Genomic DNA, 16,150 nt, shown 5'->3' with positions numbered 1-16,150 from the left:
GATGTCATCCTAATTACTTGAAGACATGACATATGGATTATTTCCCTGTGTGATTATGGGATTAACTTCATTCTGAGGTTGAAGTAAGATGTTTGAAATCCCAATAATATGTATGGGCACCTGATTCCTATTGACTTTTTTTTTTTAACTTTTTGTGTAGTGTTGAGATTATTCTCATGAAGGCCAAAAGAAATTCCAATTTTCCTATTAAATGAAACAAATTTCCCTGCTTAATACAAATATCAGTCTAAGCTCCCTCTCTCACGTGGCTAGTATAGAACGGCGCTGGAATAGGTGTCACACTGCGGGTGAGAACAGGGATGAAACTTGACTGGAGCAGCCAACCACACCAGATTCACAGTGTAAGTTCCAATACTGGAGATACAATAATGCTGCTATTGTTTTATTGGTAGTTGACATTGCCATAATTTAATGATGGGGGTTAAAATGTACTAATAATTTGTTATATACCAGGTACCTATTTTTATTGAGATTTTTTAAGGCGGTATAATAATTACCTCACGTTCATAATCTGAACTCCAAACAACCCTCATAAATAGAATGGATGTATGACCCCCAAACACTGACGGCTTTGAGCATTTGAATTTTGTGTGGCCCTTCACAAGTGGCTGTGAGTCTTCTCAGCTTTCTGAATTTTAAAATGGGAAGGTGTATGGATTAAAATACATTAACGCTTATTGGCTCAATTTACTAACAACAGTTAAATTGTTGAAGTTATTATTATTGCTGTACATGGGAGAAAACAGGCTCAGAGAGGATCAGCAGCTTGCCTAAGGTTGCACAGCTACTGTCTGGGTTGAGATTTGAATACCCATCTTGGCTAGATTCAGAGCCAAATCCAAAGAAACCAAATACAAAGACCAACTTTAAAATGAGAATGTCAGATAGGAGTTGGAGTCAAGGGTAAGAATTATTTCAGGGAATTAATTGAATGGGACCCTATAAAAAAGAAAACTGCCCTCTGTGTTCACCACGTTTTGTTTTGAGGTTCTAAAGCTATACATGTGGGTATTTCAGATTGACTTAAAGGTCAAGAATGAGAATAGATTGTAAAAACCTACTTTTCTTTATATTTGCCAATTTATATACCATTTGATAGCTAAGGACATTCTGCCTCTTCCCTGTGGAGGTTTTGAAATGATGAATAGCTTGGTAGTTTGCTTCCAGGGGTACAAAAACCAGTCTTGGAATATAGGAATTTTCACAGCATTGTGCTGGATTTTCATAGCAATTATTAAGAATTGACACATCTTTAATCAAATTTTCAGACATAGACTGCCACATCTACTCTTATTGACCTTATTATCCAAAAATTCCCCAAGATTAATATTCCTGCATGCTGGAGAAGAGAATCATCTGTCTCCACTGTTAAGGAAACATATTTTTATATGTCACATTAGTAAATCCAATGCACTCTTATTTGTTTCAAAAAAGCATAGTTGCCTGGTTTTAAACATACGGTCAAAATTCTATAAACATACACATGTCTTTCTCATGAAAGAAGTGAATAAAATGCTCCTTTTATTTTTATCATGATGGCACTCAGCTACTGGATAAAATTATTTCTGAAATGTAAATTCCACCAGAAAGCTCCTGAAATTCTATTAAAATTAGGATTATTTGAATTCAAACTTGCATACATCGATATTATATAATATACACAAGTTGTTTTATATTTTCTTTTAAACTGTTTATATTTTTTCTACTTGGACTTGAAATTATATTTTTGAAGGTAATATGCTAATGGAGTCTACTGGTAGGCTATGTGCAGTGTTTGATGTCCTAAATAAAAATAGCAAAAAATGCTAGAACATTTCTAATTTGACCTGCCACAAGATATTTTTTTATAAGGTCTACCTTTTAAAAGGGTGATGTTTAAGGTTTTGAAGCTCCCATATGCATGCATGATTTTTCTCTCCTCATAAATTCCAAGTTAACTTGAATAATAATATATTATCTCTGCATTCAACTGTAACAAAACAAAAACAACAAAAACCTAGTAACAAATTATAGTGTCACTTAAAAGTAATTCTGACCAAATTAGTTAGCTTCATTTTATGAAATAAGATTTTATATTGTTTGAGGCATGGGAAAATAAAGTCCAGATATAATCCTGAAGTAAAGCCCTAAAATAAAAGCTCTATTATTGATGTGTCATGGTGAATCTGGGAATGTTTAAGTAGGGTCAAGAACTGGACTAATATACTCCCAATAGGATTCTTTTTCATTTATACTTGATACTTAACAAGATCCAGAAACTTTAAAAAGTTTAATATAAAGAAATGATAATGATAAGGTATTCAAGTTATGGTTTTAAAAGAAAATATCTCAAATTATTTGCATTTAAGGACTCAATGGAAACTGAATGAATTATTTTTTATGCTGCTTCAGAAAATGTATGGTCTCCAAAAGGCTTCATAAGCTATCACTCCATTGGGAATATCCACTCATTTCTTGCTTACATAAATCACAGCAAATTGCAATGTGTGTTTAATAAAACCTGAAAAATAAACTATAGTAGATTAGTGTATAGATAGACTATATGCATTTTATCTTCAAGGAAAATTACTTCAAATGTTGTCCTGTTTATCTATATTTTAACTTAAGTTCATAAAATAATGATTCATAGTAATTAAGATTATTTTTAATTTATTGTATAATTTTCCCACATGTTTAATGTGTTTCATTTCTCTTACACTTATATTTTCATGATTTACTTTATATGATCTTTTGAGAGCAATGCAAAATTATATTTAATTATTGAGAAAATAATAGATTCTACTGGCAAAATTTCTTAGGTTGTTTCATTCAGTGTGATTTTTATTCTCTGCAGTCAACAATACAAAAATGAATATGGTGAAAATCAATTTTTGGTGCTCTGATTTACCTTTGATTTTACGGAATTATCAACACATATATGTATGTCCCTCAAGTCAGTAGCCAGAAATCATTTGAAGAGAGTTATTTGTAATATGTTTTTAATTGATAAGTATAAAAAGAAGAAAAATAGGTTCATGATAGAATTTATTTGATAGAAATGATAGAAAGTGTTTATTCTTGATTTTGTTTCAATATTTTTGCAATTGTTATGGAGCCAGTACTATGAGGAAGTATTTGAAACTTCCAAGATAGGATATTGAAGTATGATGGTAGTTTAAGGCCCCCTGCAAGGATAGCCACACCTTAAACCTCAGGACCTGTGAATATGTTACCTTACATGGCAAAAGAAATTTTGTAGATGTAATTCAGGTTACTGACCTCAAGACAGGGAGATTATTCTGTATTACCTGGGTTTCCTCACTTTAAATAAATAAGCCTTTAAAAGGAGATAACTTCTCTGGCTGGAAGCAAGAAAGATGTGGCAGAAGAAGTCAGAGGGATCTCAAGTGCTGGGATTCAGAATGCTTGCTCTACGATGTGGGAAGACAAGTGTAAGGACCAGAAAGAAGTTCTGAGAGGCTAAGGGTAGCTCCTGTGACAGCCAGCAAAGAAACAAAGGCCACAGATCGACAAGAAGCTGAATTCTGCTAACAACCAAAGTGAACTTGGAAGCAGCTTGTTCCCAGTGCTTCCTGCTCAGAGCCCTGCCAGCCAGCACCTGAGTGTCAGCCATGTGGGACCCAAATCCAGCCTGAGCGTCGGACCTCCAGAACGATGACACATAAATAGTGTGTTGTTTTAAGCCACTGAGTTTTTGGTGATGTGTTATGGCATCAATAGAAATCTAATACTATTTGAATATCTCCATTAAATCAGTAAAATATTGTTACTATTTTTAAATGTTTCATTCAGACAGTCCCAAGTAGATGTATACTGTTGGCTGTTTCAGTTTTATAATATGAGATAAGGAAGAGAACATTTAAGTTACTGAGCAAACAAAATAATTTTCATAAAATTAAGATTCAAAATTCCTAAATAAAAATTATATACTCAATAATCTTTTATTAGCTCATTTGCTTCCATGCTAAGAAATTTTGGATCATAAGTAATAGAGAAATTTGATGATTTTAGTTATATTTAAATTTTAAAAATTATATAAATGGAAATTATTTTGGAAACTGGTGAATTGCTTTATTAAGATAGTCACTGAATTCTTTACATCAATAGAAGTACAATCCTTATACAAGTAGCATTCTATTTTGTTGGAAGAACTTTAAAAAATGACTTTTAATTTCTTAACAGCAATTTATTAACTCCTTGGCTGTTGTGGAGGAAAATAGGAGTTAAGCCTAAGAGCTTAAAGTTCTGGCTGTCTTTCTCACTTCTCTCCAGTTTATTTGATGGCTTTTTATATAAAAATTTATCATCAATAATGGTAATGAGTAGCTGATTAATTACTTAAACTTACTGTATGTTAAAGCAATGGGTTGAGTGCTTTACATTTAAGAATCTTAATAAGACCACAGAGGAAATAGTATTATTCTCTGTTTTACCAATAAGAACTCGGAATCCCAGTGAAGTTAAGTAATATCCCCAAGTAACCCATCAAAGTAGAAGAGCTGATACTCTGAATCACAAGTACTTACCACAAAGCCCATGCTTTCAAGTGCTATTTATCCTGTTTGCTAATTAGTCAATACAGATGTGGGCACTGGTGATTTTTCTACCTACTGAAAATAGAAAAGTGAATTCTAGTATTTTACTTCAACACTAACTATAAAGTAATCCATGCTAATAGTTCTGATTTAGATTCATTATCCCATTTTTAAAAAATAATATAATGATAAATATTTCCAGTTTTATATATATTCTGCAAATAATTATTGTTTTTTAGGTCTAAAAACATCCTTATTCATCATCTGCTGTGTGATAGGTATTATTTTAAGTTTGAGCTTATGATAGTGAAAAAACATACCAAAAATAACTCACAGAGTTTATATTCAACTCTGGATTGACCATGAAATAATTGACAAACAAATTAATATTTGTAGATCATATGGTAACAGGTGGTACAAAGAAAAGAAAAGCAGATCAATGAAATAAAGCATGGTGAATAGGGGTCATTTAAAATGCTGAAATCAGGTAAGACTTTACTAGTGAGCTGACATTTGAGCAGAAACTTGAAGAAGGTAAGGGATCAAGCCAGGTGGGTGTCTGGAGTAAGAGCTTTCCAAAAAAAAAAGGGAAACGGAGGTACAAAGTACAAAAGTCCTGAGGCAAGAATATGCAGAACATGCCTAGAAGCACATCAAAAAGGGTGTGGTTGGATCATAATGAGTGAGGGAGAGAGAATACTACTATTAAGGCATAGAGTCTGTGGTGGCCAAATCATGTTATAGTTTGTTGATCTGTTGAGATGGGGTGATGTGATCAGACTTATTTTGACAGAATTACTATAGATACTGTGCTGTGAATAAATTCTATGGATGGTGAAGGTAGGAAGGATACCTATAAAAAGGCTAATCCAGTAAGAAGATCATAAAGCTTAGATCAGGGTGGTGATTGCAGAAGTGATAAGATGTGGCCAATTCCTTGTCATTAAAGAGAATCAACATTATATCATTATGGATAGGATACAGCATAAGAGAATTAAGAGAAGTCATGGATGATTCCAGTAATTTTAGCTTGAACAACTTGAAGAATGGTATTGATTTTGAGTAAAAGTGGAGATGACAGAAGGATCTGGTTTAAAGGAGATATTTAGGAATTTGATTTTGGACATTATGTTTAAGATGTTTATTGGACATCTGAATGAAAATAAGGAGTAGAATATGCATATGACTACAGAGTTCACAGCAGAAGTTCAGATTAGAAATATAACCTTTGCAATTTTTAGATTATAAATGGGATTTCAAGTCATAAGACTAGATGATACTACAGAGAGAGAGTGAATGCACACAGAAAAAATACTAAATCTAAGCACTAAACCTTTTTACTTCAATGATTAATGATCAGAGATAGGGGGAAGTACTAGAAAAGGGGACTGAAAAGTTAGGTAGAAGGAAATTCCAGAGAGTGTTGTGACCTAGAAGTACAATGAATATTTTTTCAATAAGGAGAGAGTAAACAAGTGTATCAAATGCTGCCAATAGTTCAAGGAAGATGAGGATGGAGAACTGAGCATTATATTTAGTATTCTGGTCATTGATATTACAGTTTCAGGAATAGGACAGAGATAAGAGACTGAGCAGAATGGGTTTGAGTATGAATGAAAGTAGGGAAATACAGAAGTATAGAGAGCTTTTGAAAAAAGTTATTAACAGGTTGTAGAGGTTGCTATGAATAAAACTTCTGAGGTGTTTTCATAGGAATAAAGATATGGGACTACATGCCAATGAGAAAGTTAAAATAGAGAGGGGACATGTTATGATACTGAGAGGAAAAACAAATGCTGGAGTAATATCCTTGAAGTGATGAAAGTGGAGGTAATTATAAGATCATCTGGAATAACTTCATAGAAAAATAATAAAATAAGTCCTGCCAATTTTTTGTCTATTCTAAGTTTAACAGGGCAAGTGTTTTGATTCATTTTAGTCTTAATGTGAGTAAATCCAGCTTTTTGTTTTTCTTAATAAAAGATTAACTTGAATTTTTTTTCCACAAAACTAAAGCAAAGTACTTTCTTTAACTTCAGATTAAGTCTACTTATCTTATGTGAAATTGTTTTCACTGTGTGATTCATTTGTATAATGGGACATCTTTTTTTCTCGATTAGTAATGTCATAGTTTGAGTTAATCACATTGACCTAGGTAATAGAAATATATACTTAGCTTTTATGCTTGACAAGATGCTAATGCTATCAAAGATATATACAATAACTAGTAATAAGTTTTTAAGAGTAGTTAGGCCTTGAAATAATTTAAAGCAGAATCAAGTCAGAAGAGAATTCATTTCAGTATGTTCTTTAGCTCTAGTGTAGTGTTAAAATATTTCATAGGACGCAATGCTCTCAAAAGGACACTCTTTACCCTATTTCACTACACTGAGATCTCTTTCGATACACAGACAGATGGAACAATAGATTGGTCATTACCACCCACGCTTGTTTTTCCATGTCTCTATTTCGCCCGTTCTCTTTGGCACATTTTTTTTCTGGCAGTGGAAACTTTAATATATTACTCAAATTTTTATTGTTGATATAAGTTTTATTTTATTCCAGGTATATTACATGATTATTTTCCTTCAAGTAGGAGATACACAAGATATACAGACTATACTGTACACAAAACATGGCACATACCATTGCAGAGAAAAGGTTATGATTCTTGCATAACTATTTAGTAAGCAGCATAGAGTATGTAGCATAAAGTTGTGAATCCTAGGACTGAGATCAGAATGAAGATTGCCATGACATTGGCATTTTCTCAATACCATTTTCTTCTGGGTGATGATGCCATCTTGCAAAGGAAACAGTCTGTACTTTGACACTAGCATAGCTTTGGACAACTTATATAACATATCTGAAATTCCAATTTCTCTTCTGTAAAAATGAGGATAATGCTCTTTTTCAAAGATTTTCATAGTGATTACACAGGCTAATCTGTATAAAGTATTTTTCACAGAGAATGGCACTTAGTAGAAAGTCAGTCGATAATTTATTCACTCTAATACAAGTTATTTTCAATCTTCTAAAATTTGTTCAGTCATTTGATAAATCTTCTGAGTACTTATGTATGCAAATACAATTCTGAGTAGTGAGGACGCAGCAATAAAAAAATAAAGTAGGCAAAATTTCTGCTCTTGGGGAGTTTATATTCCATAGTTTTCTTCACGCCATTTTGAATTTGTCTATTTGTGATTATTATCTACAGGTCCTTTTCTGTTTCATCTTTTAAATAGACTTTTTTCCTAAAAAAAAAAAAAGAGTTTTGATAGTGTTTCATAAAAGTCATTACCCCTCAGGGGTGTATAATAAACCCTGAAAGGCAATAGATGATAAAAGCTTGACTGTGGGTTTAATAGACCACAATCTTACATCTCGTCTTACTACTCATTGTGTTATTTCCTTTTGCATCAGCAAATCTCTGTATCTGGCATGGCATAACTGAGTCCTTTTTTTCATCTGTCTGTGCCTGGAACAAAGCTAAATAATAGCGATAACAAAGTTCATAAAATGCTTAGAGACCACTGAAAGAACACACAGTTATTTTCCTTCTTTTCCACTCCAATTTGCTTTAATCATTCTGTGTTGATCTCAGGACAAGGGAATCTTCGTAAAGGTTCTCTCTCTCTCTCTCTTTTTCAAGTCAATTGAAAATTGAAAAATCCCTCTTTTCACTTTTAAAACTTGACCCCAATAGATTACATTTGCATGTTAATAGTTTCCTAAGGAAATCTACAGGTCTCTCTTGAAACTTAAAAGGTAGTGTAAATATTTGCTAAACATTCTATATTAACATTTTAACTTAATTACCACCCATTCCCATAATTACTCCCAAGAATTCTTTTCTGTAATTAGCAATATAAGAACAGGCACTTTGAGAAAGGGAGGATTTTATGGTAGTATTAGATTCCGCCCTATTGAACTTTGAAACTTCTACCATCTGTGTTTTTAGTGTCTCATGGAATCTGAGCTACAAAATGTGAATTATATTCTGGCTTTGTACACATATGTGACATAGGGATCTCAGTGGTTGCCACCTGTTGTAGTGTACAGAAATATTGCAAAGGTTTGCTGGCAAGGCCCTGGGGACTTTTTCCTCCGTATTATTCTTTGTGTTTGTCTGTACCAACCACCTGGCACTCTTCTGCTTCCACAAAAAGCCAGGGTGGGCCCTTCCTCAAAATAAATCTCCCTATTCCCTGGGAGACAGATGAAATAATGTCCTCTCCCAGATGGTCGGCCATATACCTTAGCTGAATATCTAATCATGACAAGTAGTCAAGGATTAACAGCAAGTTGCTAGAATCAACTTAAATTGTAAAACAAACCTATGTTCTAAAAGCATAGAGTAAAGAAAATAAATCAATAAAAGCATAGAGCAAAGAGATATTATTTTAAGATGACAACATTGGCAATAATCCCCTACCAAAAATGTGTGTTTGACAGTTTCATTGCATTTCATTGAGACATGTCTCAACAGCTCAAATGTGTGAATGCAATTGAAAAATATTACTGTTCCATTATAAAAATATTATTTTGTCTGATTGTACTTTTTAAAAATGCTAGTTAACAATTTTTAGGACTTTCACAAGTGCTTCCTCTAAGAAGAACCTTTTAACTATTAGGATGATTTAATACAAATTATGTATTGGATTTTTCAATGGATTTTTAAAAACTAGACAAACTTAAAGCTCAGATCATAGCAGTACGGTGTTTAAGAGACTCAAGTAAGTTTGTGTTTGTTTTTTCTTTACTAAATGATCTGTCAGCTATGCTTTAGTAATTAGAAATGTCAACTCCCTTTTTTGAGGTAGAGAAAGAAAAAGTTTTCTTTGATTCTCATAGGGTCCCTGGCTTGGTCTGAACATTAAACTGATAAAGACAGATTAACAGGAGAAAAGGATACATATGTGATCTCTGTGACATAGGAGTCTTCATAAGGAAATGAGGACCCAGAGAAACAGACCTGAGTATTTTTATGCTAGGTTTGATGAAGAATGGGTAGTCATGAAGTGAAGTTGATTTAGGTCAGGGAGTATTTTTCATTTTCTTAAATTGAAATATAGTTGATATGCGATATTGTATTGGTTTTGCATGTACAATATAGTGATTCAATAATTATATACATTACTAAGTGCTCACCACAGTTAAGTGTAGTTACCCCGTAACCATACCAAGATATTAAAATATTACTGGTGATATTCTCTATGCTTTACTTCCATTCCTATGACTAATTTATTTTATAATTTGAACTTTGTACCTTCACCTATTTCACCCATCCCCTCACTTCCCTCCCTATGATAAACTAGTCTATTGTCAGTATTTATGGTCTATTTCTTTTTTGTTTGTTTTGGGTTTTAGATTCCACATAGAAGTTAAATGATATGTGTTTGTCTTTATCTGAGTTATTTTGCATAGCATGATACCATCTAGGTCCATCCATAGGGATGCGAATCACAAGATTTCTTTCTTTTTTATAGCTGAGTAATATTCCATTGTGTTTATATACTGCTGCTTCTTTATCCATTTATCTATTGATGGGTATGTGGGTTGCTTCCATATCTTGGCTATTGTAAATACTGATGCAGTGAAAGTGGGTATACATATAACTTTTCTAATAAGTGGTTTTGTTTTTGTGGGGCAAATTCCCATAAATGGAATTGCTGGGTTGGATGGTATTTTTATTTTTAGTTTTTTGAGGACCCTGCACATTGTTTTCCAGAGTTGCTAGGCCAATTTACCTTCCCACCAACCCTGTAGAAAGCCCACACTGTTGCTAATATTTGTAATTTCTTGTATTTTGGATTGAATCTATTCTGACTGGTATGAGATGTTACTTCATTGGAGTTTCAATTTGCATTTCCTTGATGAGTAGTGACATAGAGCATCTTTTCATGTGTGTTGACCATCATGTGTCTTCTTGGAAAAATGTCTATTCTGTCCTTTGCCCATTTTTAATTGATTTTTGTTTGTTTATTTTGGTGTTGAGTTGTATAAGTTTTTATATAATTTGGAGATTAATCCTTATCAGATATATGATTTACAAATATTTTATCTCATTCTGTAGGTTACCTTTTCACTTTGTTGATGGTGTCCTTTGCTGTGCAGAAGCTTTTTGGTATGATGTCATCCCATTTGTTTATCTTTGTTTTTGTTGCCTTTATCGAAGAGATTGTCCTTTCTCCCATTATGTATTTTGGCTCCTTTGTTGTAAATTAATTGACCATGTATGCGTTGGTTTATTTCTGGACTCTGTATTCTGTTCCATTGCTCTATCTGTGTTTATGCCAATACCATACTGTTTTGATTACTATGGCTTTGTAATATAGTTTGAAATCAGGCAGTATAATACCTGCAGCTGCGTTTTTCTTTCTCAAGATTGTTTTAGCTATTCAGGGTATTTCATAGTTCTATACATATTTTAGGATTGTTATTTTATTTCTGTAAAAAATGCCATTGGAATTTTAATAGAGATTGCACTGAAGCTATAGATGGCTTTGGGTAGTATGGACAGTTTAACAATGTTAATTCTTCCAATCCATGAGTACAGAATATTTTCAGTTTATTTATGTATTCCTCAGTTTGTTTCTTCAATGTTACAGTTTTCAGTGTACAAGTCTTATCTCTGTAGTTAAATTTATTCCTAGGTATTTAATTTATGCAATTACAATTTTGGAATTGTTTTCTTAATTTATCTTTCTGATAGTTTGTTTTTAGTATATAGAAATGCATCTTATTTCTATTGCATTGATTTTTTATCCTGCAACTTTGCTGAGTTCATTAGTTTGAGCAGTTTCTTGGTAGAGTATGTTTCTCTATACATAATATTATTTCATCTACAAATAGTGACAGTTTTACTTCTTTCCCTCTGATTTGGATGCTTTATTTCTTTTTCTTGCCTAATTTCTCTGGCCAGGATGTCCAACGTTATTGAGTACAAGTGGTAAGAGTGGGCATCCTTGTCTTACTCCTGATCCTACAGGGAAAGCTGCCAGCTTTATGATGTTAGCTGTTATCTTGTCATATATGGCCTTTATTATGTTGAGGTCCTTTACCTCTCTCCCCCTTTTTATAAGAAATTTTATTATAAATTTATGTTGAATTTTTGAAAATGATTTTCTGCATCTATTGAGATGATAATATATTTTTGATCCTTCATTGCATTAATGTGGTGTATTGTCTTTATTGATTTGCAGATGTTGAACCGTTGTTGCCTCCCTGGAATAATCTTACTTGATTGTGGTGTATGATCCTTTTACTGTATTGTTGAATTCAGTTTGCCAATATTTTGTTGAGGATTTTTGCATCCATGTTCATCAGGGATATTGGCCTGTAATTTTATTTTTATTGGAATATAGTTGATATACAATATTATATTAGAGGTCAAGGAGTATGGAGGTAAGTGTAGTAATCTGGAAGAAATTTAGGAAAGCCTGTGATGATTCTTCTCAGCATTCCTTTTTTCTTTAGAGGTTAGGATGCTCTGGGTATAGGAAGGACGCCTCTCATAAGAGGACTGTATGACCTGTTTCAGGAGAGAGGAATAGCAGAAGAATAGAATGAGCTTCCAGCTTCTGCTGTTTTCTGAAATTCCTTCAGCTTAAATATTCAATATGTCGAAGTTCCATATTTGGAGGTAGTGTGTTCTAAACCCCATCAGTGAGAACATTTTAATTTCTTCACTGTCATAAGATACTTTTGATGAGATTTTAACCTAACTTTTCCTTCAAAGGACTTCACTATGCATAACCACATTTAACTCAGCCTAGACCAAATCTCTGCATTTTTTCTTAAAAGTACATGTTCTGCTGATACCTCCAGCAATATTTTTTTTAAATTAATTTACATTTAAGTACTATTTCAACATGAATTTTTAATTTAATTAGTATTTCAGCAAGCTAAAAACAATGAGCTATGAAAATTTTATTCTACATTTTTTCTATATGAATATGATTATATATGCTTCTGATATTATACTGTAACTCACAGGTGGGTAAAATATGAGTCAAAGTTAAATTAGTTGGATAGTTTATCTGTGTTTTTTCTCACTTACTTACAAGAAGATTTGGTTTCCTAACTGACTGTTAGTGGTGTGAACACTGTGTTTAGAATAACATTAGGATATACGTATTTTGTTATCACTGCCAGACCTTCTGTTTCCTTAACTTTTACTACCATCTAGTCCCTGGAATGCTCCAATTGCTTATGAAGAATGTTTCTATTCTGTATTAAAGATTTCTCTGTAATGTTTGCATTTTGATTTTAAAAGCAAGTTTGTTTTTGAATGACCAGAATCCTTCCTTCCTTATTTTGGTAAAAGAATGCTAGTTTTCTTTTGGAGAATTACCTTTCATCTATTCTTAGTCCATTGGTTTCAAAATCTTATTTCCTAGTTACAGATTTTTGTTCATTACCTAGGTCATTCTTTTCCCTGATAACTGTGAGTATTTTATATGTCATAAACATGACCCAAGCCAGACAAAATTAGAGTTCATTTTAGGATTTTTATTGGAAATGCTTGGTAAGAAGTTATTATGGGGGAACACCATGGGGAGGAAGGCAAGGGTTACAGGATGTGAGGGTGTGTAATGACCACCTTTGCCACCATGACAGGGTAAGCCAACCTGGAAATTCAGCCATCACAGAGGAAGCAGAGAAATAGAGAGGCAAGTCCCTGATGACATTGTTTGAAACTCTGAATCCAGCTTCTTTTCCATTTGAACTACCAGTTACTTGCTCTACCAGTTATTTTAATCAATAATTTCACTGTATTTTATGAACTATTTTGGCATTGATTTCTACACACAAAAATGTTGTGCTTACTATTTTGTCTTCATTCATAAATTTGAACTCAGATAGTTTCCCACCTTCCCCCACTATTTTCATTTTGTCTGGGAAGAGGAACTCCTATTAAAAAGTAGGTAATAGATACGTGAGAATTAAGCTTTTCAATTTTACCTAACTTTGCATTTTTCTGCCATCTAAAATCAACATTTAATTCTAAACATTTTAAATTGCTTACGATGTTCACAGTACTGATAAATAAACACAAAGGATGGTTCATTGAATTCAGTAAGTTCAAACAGAAAATGATCAAGAGTGGCAGCGTTATCAAACACTGCTATTAAAAACACAGGCTCAGGCAGCAGTTGGTGAATTGCGTGGATACTTCCACATTTTCACTGGGATCGGAGTTATTTTGAATAAGATATTTAGTAGCCATTTCTGCTCTTTTCATATTCAAAGTGTTAACAAATTAAATGGGCATGGGATAGGATGTGTGGAGATGTTCCTCACTTCAGTGAGGTCATTGAATGAAAAAAAAAATATATATATATATATAAAGATATATATATGTATGTATGTACGTATATGTATGTTGTAGCATCCAGATGTTTATCCCATCTTTTATAAAACAGTTTTTCAAAGAGGTCATGGTGACCAGAACTTCAAAGAATTAGTGAAGTAAATTTACAGAAAAACAGGGTCACTTTTTTATTTTGGTAATTTGTAAAGGATATTTTGAGAAAACAGATAAAGATATTGTTCCCTTAATAAATTGTATAATATCAGCACCAATCACTTCACAGATTATGATCAAGGCTTTCAAAACTTTGTAAGTATGCACTCATGAAACCTTCTGAAAGTAAAAACAGGTAAACATCACTAGATTTTTTGGAGCATTTTTTAGGAAATATAAATTATGCACTGACAGACAAATATCTATTCGTCCTCCCTCCTGAGGTCAGTGTGAACTAACTACCCTTCCTTGTTCCACACATGCGAGGAAGTCATGAAATGAAGAATATCTCCTTCTACAGCAAGGTCAGAAGAGAAGGCATTCATCCATTCCTGTAAGGTGAGGCTGTCTTTGCTTGGGGAATAATAGTGAAAGAATCATCTGGGATGCAGCTACATAGAGGTACAAAAACTTCAACAAATTCATCCCCAAAATGAGATAAGTGTGGGACAGAGAACCACAGTATAAATCTATTCCCTAGAGAAAATTGTAGGGTTTCTCAAAACATTGGGAAGATTTTATGTCTTCATGATTTGTATTGCTTGAAGGTAAATATACATCACAGGTACGGTATTATCTATTTCTTCATTAATAGAGATTTAAAAAATAGTTCCGAGAGATAAATGGTGTCCTAATTTTGTTCCCAAGCATGGCGTGATGTATTCTAAATTAAGACAGGGAAAGAATGGGGCCATATATTGTTAAGGAATTTAACTGCACACATGTGAATTGTTCCTATATTAAGAGAGAGAAAGCAGAAATATCAAAAGGAAACATGGAGATGGAAATTTCTTTAGGATTTATATATTTATTGCAAAGTCTGGATTTTTATTTTTTAATATATCATTTTTATGAAACTAATTTATATTATATCCAATTAAATTGATCACTCGTGTTTTGAAAGTTATGTTCTGCTTTATTGCTAAATTCACAACAAATTTCAAATACACATTTTGCAACCTGAACAAAGGAAAATTCAGATATTTGCTTTATAGTGCTTTGAGTGGAAATGAACACTTCAGGAAATGATTTGCTTTGAATATTACATATATTTTTTTATTTTAAAGAAAATGATGGTAATACCTTTCAGATGCCTTCTTAAAATCTAATTTATTATACCATGTGATTTTTAAAATTTGTTTGATTATAATGGTGCTGATAAGAAATAAGATGGAGGGAAACAGAAGGAGGAGACAGGAACAGAAGTAAAAGGAAAACGTAGGTAGTGAAAGAAATGCCTAAGGGTACATGCCACGGAGAGAAGAGAAGAGGAGAGTCAGTGGGAGATGGGACAATGAGAGGGCAGGAGAAGCCAGACCTAGGGGAGGCAAGGATAAAAGGAAAGTCAACACAAGTCAGGAAACTTGTAAGGATGAAATCATGTAGAGAAATAATATAACCAGGAAAGCCTCTGAAGAGGAGACTTAAAGAATATAATGTAATATTTACCAGATTTAAAAATTAAATGAAAGTATATTACTTCATTGAAAAGAAGCAGTTCAAAACGCAACCCCAAGTTCAGTGGTTAGGTTATTTGCACTGCCTTTGTAATATCTCTGATAACTCTACAGTCTGAATCATCTGAATAGTCTCTGTAATCTGTTTATGCTCCTTTTATATAAAAAAGCTTTAAGTATATAGGAGAGGTTTACATTGATATATGAAGATACTCAATATTAAGTGAGTTGGTATATTTCCACACTAAGAAATTTTATTTTGAGGATCTATTAATTAAATTTAGTGTGCTATATAGTATATTATTTGTATTAGAAATGCAATTGTCCACTTCTATCAAAAGTATATTCATGTTTTTTATTTTTCATATATGTCTGCATCAATATGCTACTCAGCTAGATTCCTTAGGACTTCTTTGGTTGTAAGGGAGAGAAAACCATCTCAAATAAGCTTAGGCAGTAAAGAACAGTAGAAGGAGTCCTTCAAGTATGGCTACATCCAGGGAAGCAAACAGACTCCTCTTTTGATGTCTTGTGTTCGTGTGTATGTTTCCCATGGTGTTGGGTGTTTATTCTCAGTTGCAGTTTGTCCCCCAGATATATGTTAAGGC

Source organism: Manis pentadactyla, chromosome 8, assembly GCF_030020395.1.
Source record: "Manis pentadactyla isolate mManPen7 chromosome 8, mManPen7.hap1, whole genome shotgun sequence".
NCBI lineage: Eukaryota > Metazoa > Chordata > Mammalia > Pholidota > Manidae > Manis > Manis pentadactyla.
This window is presented reverse-complemented; position numbering follows the sequence as displayed.